This window comes from Microcaecilia unicolor, chromosome 10 (assembly GCF_901765095.1).
Source record: "Microcaecilia unicolor chromosome 10, aMicUni1.1, whole genome shotgun sequence".
NCBI classification, from domain to species: Eukaryota; Metazoa; Chordata; class Amphibia; order Gymnophiona; family Siphonopidae; genus Microcaecilia; species Microcaecilia unicolor.
In genome coordinates this window covers 7,158,530-7,167,216 of record NC_044040.1, presented here as the reverse complement: position 1 = coordinate 7,167,216, position 8,687 = coordinate 7,158,530, and the positions used below count along the sequence as shown (strand labels likewise).

Sequence of the window (8,687 nt, the reverse complement as noted above, 5' to 3'; positions counted from 1 at the left end):
GCCAGGAGAAAGACAGTCTGCAGATGTGCCAGGCAGGAAAGAGGGGGCTCTTTCCTGCCCCAAAGAGGTCACTAGAACACCAGGGCACCACACTAACGTAAAGGAGAGGAGGGATAGTGAATGGAGTCATGTGGGTGGAGGGAGGCTGGAAAATTAGGAAGGTGATCTACTTTTGTGGGGGAGAGAGGGAATCTGGCTTTTTTTTTGGGGGGGGGAGTGAAAGTGACAGGGGGTGGGGTGGGAGTGCGATAGGGGGTGGGGCATGTGTCCTTTTTTTCTTAAGGCAAATATGGTAACCCTAGGTATGGTTACCATATGTCCGGATTTACCCAGACATGTCCTCTTTTTGAGGACATGTCTGGGCAACTGGGCGGGTTTTGCCAATCTGCCCGTTTGTCCGGATTTCTGGACAAACGGGCAGATTGTTAGCCTCCTCTCCCCTTACTTACTACTGCCCTGGTGGTCTAGTGACCTCTTCCACTTTCGGGGCAGGAAAGAGCCCCCTCTTTCCTGCCCGGAGCACTGCCCTGCATGCATCCTTCCTGTTCGTGATCTCAGGGGGCCGATTCAAAATGTCTGAGAGTTGAAGTGACCTCCCGAGACTTCAACTCTCGGTGGCCATTTTGAATCGGCGCCGAGATCACGAACAGGAAGGATGCATGCAGGGCAGTGCTCCGGGCAGGAAAGAGGGGGCTCTTTCCTGCCCCGAAGAGGTCACTAGACCACCAGGGCAGTAGTAAGGCAAGGGGAGGGGGGTGACAGGGGGGAGGGGAAAATGTGACAGGGGCAGAGCGAGGGCGTGAAAGGGGTGGGGCATGTGTCCTCCTTTTTGGGGGACAAAATATGGTAACCCTAACCCTAGGAATCTTGTTACTCTATGGGGTTCTGGAATGTCACTACCATTTGGGTTTCTGCCTGGTACTTGTGACCTGGATTAGCCACTGTTGAAGGCAGGATACTGGGCTCCAGTATGGCTATTCTTATGTTCGCACAATATTGGGGGAGTTCAGCGCCCACTGAGCTGACTCCTATGATGCAAATGATCTATCCCTGGACACAGTGAAGGACTTTGCTAGTTTCCTCGGTATTGGGGGCGTCGAACATCCAACCGAGCTGCCCCCTGAAGGTAGGAAAAGCGGGACCAGTCAGTCAGTCACTCACTCCTTTTTACCTCACTTATTTTCGCGCTCTAGCGTTTGACCTCTGCCCCCCAGGAGAGCGCGAGCGACCGCAGGAGGGCCGAGGGCGGGGAGGAGGAGTGAGTGAGTGTGTGTGTGTGCACGCGCGCACGTGAGCCCCGCCCCCTGTAGTCACCCTTCCCGGCTCGCGCTTCCCTGGTTCGCTCAATGCGCGCGGAGCGACCCGGAGTGCGGCGGTGACTGAGGTGAGTGTCCAGGTAGAGCTTCTACCGCTTTTCCCGCCCTCCGAGTTCGACCTCTCTCTCACTTTCACTCCGGGGGGTCACCTTTAGGGTCAGAGTGCAGGGAAGCCGCTCGGACCCCGTTACCTGAGCTCCGCTTCTCTCTTCACACTTCCTACAAGTTGGTCAAAGCGGGTTTTCGCTGAAAATAAGGGCAGGACTTGATGCGAGCGCAATACTTCCTGTTGGTTCCCCTTCCCCCCCCCCCCCCCCCCCCCCCAGGACGGATTCCCAACGGCAGCCCCCTGTAGGGCTCAGGGTGCTTTGGAGGATGTGGGGTACTACGTCTCCTGTTGGATCTCCCCCCCCGGGCCCACCAAAGCCTGACTGGTTGTGTGTGGGGGGTGGGGTGGGGTGGGGGGGGGGGGGTACGCAGTAGCATCCTACAAGAACTCTCCTCTACTTCTGACAGATTCTCACTAGCAGCCCTTTATCCCTTATTTGTCCTGTTTTTCCTAATTAGATTGTAAGCTCTCTGGAGCAGGGATTGTCTCTTCACGTTCAAGTGTATGTCTAGTAGCGCTACAGAAATGATAAGTAGTGGTAGTCTTTGGGATTCTAGAATCTTGCTACTCTGGGATTCTGCACGGAATGTTGCTACTCTTTGGGATTCCGGAACGTTGCTAATCTTTGGGATTCTCCACGGAATCTTGCTACTCTTTGGGATTCTGCACGGAATCTTGCCACTCTTTGGGATTCCGGAATCTTGCTACCCTTTGTCCTTATTTGTCCTGTTTGTCTGTCCTAATTAGATTGTAAGCTCTGTGGAGCAGGGACTGTCTCTTCATGTTCAAGTGTACAGCGCTGCGTACGTCTAGTAGAGCTATAGAAATAAGTAGTGGTAGTCTTTGGGATTCTAGAATCTTGCTACTCTGGGATTCTGCACGGAATGTTGCTAATCTTTGTCCTTATCTGTCCTGTTTGTCTGTCCTAATTAGATTGTAAGCTCTGTTGAGCAGGGACTGTCTCTTCATGTCCTGTGTACAGCGCTGCGTACGTCAAGTAGCGCTTTAGAAATGATATGTAGTAGCAGTAGTACTCTTTGGGATTCCAGAATCTTGCTACTCTTTGGGATTCTGCACGGAATCTTGCTACTCTTTGTCCTTATCCCTTATTTGTCCTGTTTTTCCTAATTAGATTGTAAGCTCTCTGGAGCAGGGATTGTCTCTTCACGTTCAAGTGTATGTCTAGTAGCGCTACAGAAATGATAAGTAGTGGTAGTCTTTGGGATTCTAGAATCTTGCTACTCTGGGATTCTGCACGGAATGTTGCTACTCTTTGGGATTCCGGAACGTTGCTAATCTTTGGGATTCTCCACGGAATCTTGCTACTCTTTGGGATTCTGCACGGAATCTTGCCACTCTTTGGGATTCCGGAATCTTGCTACCCTTTGTCCTTATTTGTCCTGTTTGTCTGTCCTAATTAGATTGTAAGCTCTGTGGAGCAGGGACTGTCTCTTCATGTTCAAGTGTACAGCGCTGCGTACGTCTAGTAGAGCTATAGAAATAAGTAGTGGTAGTCTTTGGGATTCTAGAATCTTGCTACTCTGGGATTCTGCACGGAATGTTGCTAATCTTTGTCCTTATCTGTCCTGTTTGTCTGTCCTAATTAGATTGTAAGCTCTGTTGAGCAGGGACTGTCTCTTCATGTCCTGTGTACAGCGCTGCGTACGTCAAGTAGCGCTTTAGAAATGATATGTAGTAGCAGTAGTACTCTTTGGGATTCCAGAATCTTGCTACTCTTTGGGATTCTGCACGGAATCTTGCTACTCTTTGTCCTTATCCCTTATTTGTCCTGTTTGTTTGTCCTAACTAGATTGTAAGCTGTGTCGAGTAGGGACTGTCTCCATGTCCACTGTACAGCAGTGTGTACACATCTAGTAGCGCTATAGAAATGATAAGTAGTAGTAGTCTTTGGGATTCCGGAATCTTGCTACTCTTTGGGATTCTGCACGGAATCTTGCTACTCTTTGCATATTCCTTATTTGTCCTGTTTGTCTGTCCTAATTAGATTGTTAAGCTCTGTCGAGCAGGGACTGTCATGTCCACTGTACAGCGCACCGTACATCTGGTAGCGCTATAGAAATAAGTAGTAGCAGTAGTAGTCTTTGGGATTCCGCATGGAATCTTGCTACTCTTTGGGTTCCGGAATCTTGTTACTTTGGGGTTCCAGAATCATGCTACTCTTTGTCCTTATCCCTTATTTGTCCTGTTTGTCTGCCCTAATTAGATTGTAAGCTCTGAGGAGCAGGGACTGTCGCTTCATGTCCCGTGTACAACGCTGCATACGTCTAGTAGCACTATAGAAATGATAAGTAATAGTAGCCTTTGGGATTCCAGAATCTTGCAACTCTTTGGGTTTCTGCACGGAATCTTGCTACTGTTTGTCATTATCCCTTATTTTTCCTGTTTGTCTGCCCAAATTAGATTGTAAGCTCTGTTGAGGAGGAATGGTCTCTTCATGTCCAGTGTACAGCGCTGTGTATGTCTAGTAGCGCTATAGAAATGATAAAAGTAGTAGCCCCTAGTAGGGCACAGGTTAGTTTGGGAGTTGGTGTAGGGTACAGCGCTTCTCGTTGGTTCCTTCCCCCACCCCGGCCCAGATGGATTCCCATGGTAGCCACCAGCAAAGGCTCAGAGTACTTTGGGTCTCCCGATGCCCTCCTTAGGATTACTGTGTGATGAATGAGGGCTGGAAGTGCTTTTGGTGCTCTTGGACAGAACCTCTTCAATAGAATGGGGGTGTGGCAATTTCTGGAATCAGTGGGCATTTCCCCTTTACTGTGATGTTGTGCCCAGTTTGTATGACATGAGTCTGTTATTTATACATACACTCTGGTACAAACGCTGAATTGTGAGGACTAGTCCTAGATACCAAGGGCCTCCTCTAACACATTTGGCCTAAAATGGGCATCCAGAACCTAATATATTGTGGGTAGGGTCAGAGTTGGGTGTGCAAATGGGACAATTTGCTCTGGCCCCCATACTATAGGGTGCTCCATATGTGACTGAAACTGAAGGCAGTAGGCATGTGTAGCCAAAATACTTTTGTCTATTATGGGCTTTTTATTTTGTTGTGCAAAGTGATGCATGTGGGAAAGAAGAACCCAAATTATAGCTACGTGGTGCAGAGTTCCACATTAAGAGTCACCACTCAGGAAAAGGATCTAGGTGTCATCGTTGCTGATACATTGAAACCCTCTGCTCTTTGGAATTATTAGGAAAGAATGTTATAATGCTCTTGTATCGCTTCATGGTGCGACCACATCTCGAATACTGTGCAATTCTGGTCACTGCATCTCAAAAAGACATAGTAGAATTAGAAAAGATACAAAGAACGGCGATGAAAATGATAAAGGGGATGGGACGAATTCCCTATGAGGAAAGGCTAAAGCGGCTAGGGCTGTTAAGCTTGGAGAAAAGACGGCTGAGAGGAGATATGATAGAGGTCTATAAAATAATGAGTGGAGTGGAACGGGTAGACGTGAATCGCTTGTTTACTCTTTCCAAAAATACAAGGACTAGGAGGCACGCAATGAAACTACTAAATAGTAAATTTATGAGTAGCATAAAATCTTTATTACTCCTTTGGGATCTTGCCAGGTACTTGTGACCTGGATTGACCACTGTTGGAAACAGGATCCTAGGCTTGATGGACCTTCGGTGTGTCCCAGTTTGGCAGTGCTTATGATGCTTTTTTTTTTTTCCTCCGATTTCAGGGTCAATTTCATAGATAGTTCATCCTGTTAGTAACCAGGATGTACTCTTTCAGAAGCATGATGTGCACGCTATCTGTGACACAGAAAAAGCTTTTTTTGAGGGTTTTCCTGTCATTTTGGTCAACAAAGACGTAGAAATTGGTGACATTTCTCATTTGTTTTTCCAACAAATGCAGATCCCCAGAAGGTGCTTTGGGGCTTTGGTGCCCCCTTTCCAAATTTCTGACCTCAGTCCTAGCTTGTTTAACACTGGCCACATGAATAGGGAAAAATACAAAGTACACATAGAAACATGACAGCAGATAAAGGCCAAATGGCCCATCCAGCCTGCCCTTCCTCAGTAACCACTAACTCTTTCTTTCCTAAGGAATCCCACATGCTTGTTCAAAGCTTTCTTAAATTCTGACACGGTCTTCGTCTCCATGACCTCCACCAGGAGGCCACTCCACGCATCTACCACCCTTTTCGTATTTTCTTAGATTCCTCCTAAACCTGTTTCCTCTTAGCTTCATCATATACCCCCTCATTCCAGAGTTTTTCTTTATTTGAACAAGGCTCAACTTGTGTACATTAAAGCCGCAGAGGTATTTAAACGTCTCTATCATATCCCCTATCTCCTGACTCTCTTCCACCATATACAGGTTGAGGTTCATAAGCCTGTCCCTGTATGTTTTATGACCAAGACCGCTTACCAATTTCATAGCCACCCTCTGGACTGACTCCATCCTGTTTATATCCTTCCTTAGGTGCGGTCTGCAGAATTACACACAGTACTCTAAATGGGTCCTCACCAGAGACTTATACAAGGGCACTATTGCCTCTTTTTTTCCTGCTGGTCATCCATCTCCTTATGCAGCCAAGCATCCTTCTGGTTTTGATCATCGCTTTTTCTACCTGTTTGGAGACCTTAAGGTCATCCAGACACAATCACCCCAAGTCCCGCTCTTCTTTTGTACACAGCACCCCCTATATTCTACTGTTCCCGTGGATTCGTATAACCCAAGTTATGACCCTGCATTTCTTAGCAGTAAATCTTAGTAAAAGGCGATGATGGCTCCATTTAAAAATTAGGGTTAAAAGTATAATTACCTTTTTTATAAACTGTCGGCATATTGATTTGGTAAACAGCTGATTGATAACAGTTTTCTAAGAAGGCCACTTGTCTGCATGCATGACAATTCATTGTCGACAGACAGGTGTAAAATTGGAGCTACTCCATGTTAGGGCTCTGTCAAAGAGCAATATTCTTTGGGGGGGGGGGGGGGGGGGCAAGTTGCAAAGCCCTAAACAGAAATGGCCAGGCAGATGTGAAAAATGAATGGACAGGCTTGTAGGTGTAAACAGACTTTTATCATGGTATATTTAAACAACTGCCCTCCCCCACCAAATGAAACTCAAATACATCCAATGAAAATACACGCATGCAGTTATCTTGTTCATATGGGCTTTAAGTTCAGCTCAGGTACTCATATATATGGTTTAATCATTCTGTCCGTTGGCACAGTAAACCATTTTGCTGTATTTTCATTATTTTTGAGTCTCTTTTGGAGAATGGAGGTGTATGGATCAAAAATATAATGCCAATAATTCACCAGTCTGATGGTGAGGAGAAGATGGAGTCGGGGGTCTAGCCCCTACCTTGCCAGAAATGATCTTGGCTCAATAAAGGGTGAGGTTGATTGGGTCAAAGTTGAAAAGCGATAGAAAATCCCTGCCTAAGGATGATTTTTCACTTCCTTGTGCAGGTCTTTCACTGGCCTCTTTGTTAATCTTACACTGATACAGACTGTACAAGCAGATGTGATAAATATTTATTTTAAGCTGGCTGTAGTTAAAGCAGGAGAAAAAGACTTAACTTTAAAATACAGCTGTCAGGCTGCTTCTGAGCTTATGGAAAACCCAGCAAGGAAAGTGCAGTTCGATGAAGTTGTCCTAAAAAAAAAAGGGTGGGTTGTTTCATTTGTGCCTGGCTTATGGTCTTTATGTAAACACTAGTAAAAAAAAAGCCTGTTTTTCATTGAAATGAAACAGGCGCTAGCAAGGTAATCACCTTCTGCCATTAATGTTTTTTAAAGGAAGTTCCAGCGTCCCCCCTCCCTTCTTCCCAGTTCCAGGGTCGTCGTCCCTCCCTCCGAGTTCCAGGGTTGTTGTCCCTCCGAATTTTAAAGTCATCCTGACTTACCTCGTCGGGGTTACGGCGGCCGGCAGCAGCAGCGGTAAAAAGCATGCAGAGAAGAACTGGACTGGGAGAATTAGAGGAATATCTATGTTAGAGGAATTAACGGATATAAGGCGGGGGAAGTACAGTTTTGAGGCAGAGGAATGGAAATGTTTAGAACGGATAATTAGGCATGAATAGATGGGATAGGGGGAGGGGTAAAACGGAAAGGATAGGGAGGAGTGGGAAGAGGAGCGGGACTTAGGGGGGAGGGGGAGAGAGGGTGGGGGAGGTTGGGGGCATACAAGGGGAGAAAAGGGGGGGGCAGGACAAAACAAAAGACTTGGTTTTACATTTACGTTTATATGTACAATTCCCAAAGGTGGGCTCGGAGAATGTGGATTGTTATTGCTGAGCTTGGCTCGGGTTTGTACTGTTGTTTGAGGTATGTTTAAATAAACTTTACAAATTGAAAAAAAAAAGCGTGCAGACTCGGCACTTCTGTTTTCCCTTCTCTGTCTCTCAGCTCTGGTCCCGCCCTCATTTCCTGGTTCCGCAAGGGCGGGACCAGAGCTGAGAGACAGAGAAGGGAAAACTGAAGTGCCGAGCCTGCACGCTTTTTACCGCACGAGGTAAGTCAGGATGACTTTTAAAATTTGGAGGGAGGGGGCCTGGAACTGGAAGGAAGGGAGGGAGGGAGGGACGATGACCCTGGAACTGGGAGGGAGGGGGGACTGACGACCCTAGAACTCAGAGGGAGGGAACGAACTTCCGGTGGGTGAATATTATATGTAGCCTTCCCTTCCCTCCGAGGGTGGGGCACTGAGAGCGAGTGCGAGGCCTGTGGTTGGTCCCTTCGCCTTCTGATGTCACGTTTCTTTCCCTGGCAACTATACAGAGTTCCCTCGAGGGTGGGGCAATTACGAACCCTACGAACACTACACGGCTTCATTGCCACAGAGTCAGCTTCAGAACATTGGAGGTGCAAATTATTATATTAGATTTTGGTATTGAAATTATGATGTATTCCTGGTTTCTAACCTTGAGTTGTGGTCTTTTCCGTTTTAGGCAGATTAATTGTACAGTATAGGGTAAGGGTGAAAATGTTCTTGCTATGTTATGACTGTTGTGCCCAGAAGCCGTTTCGAGTACTAAGGTCCTTGTGTTTGACCTTTTAGTGAATAATCATCTTTCACAATGGTTATTCTTAAAAACAGTATAGCACACTGCTCTACTGTTCTGGTGGGTGATTGATCCTCAGGATTTAAGAATGCAATGAAAACCTACTCTTGGCTCATAGGTTCACAAAGGAATTTGAAGCTTTTGTGGAAAATCAGGAAAAGCCAGTTGACAAAGGGAGAGGAGTGAAGATTCTTGACCCTGCTGTGTTA

The 8,687-nt window shown here is 46.7% G+C and overlaps 1 protein-coding gene across 1 annotated transcript in view; it reads left to right on the top strand.

Moving 5' to 3' along the window:
• Positions 1 to 1,329: 1,329 nt before the first annotated feature.
• The window catches only part of PROSER2 (proline and serine rich 2), a 49,762-nt gene continuing 42,404 nt past the window's right edge, over positions 1,330 to 8,687 (top strand). The window contains exon 1 of the mRNA XM_030216901.1: positions 1,330 to 1,384. The gene's annotated coding sequence lies outside the window, so the exon portion shown is untranslated. The remainder of the gene's footprint in view (positions 1,385 to 8,687) is intronic.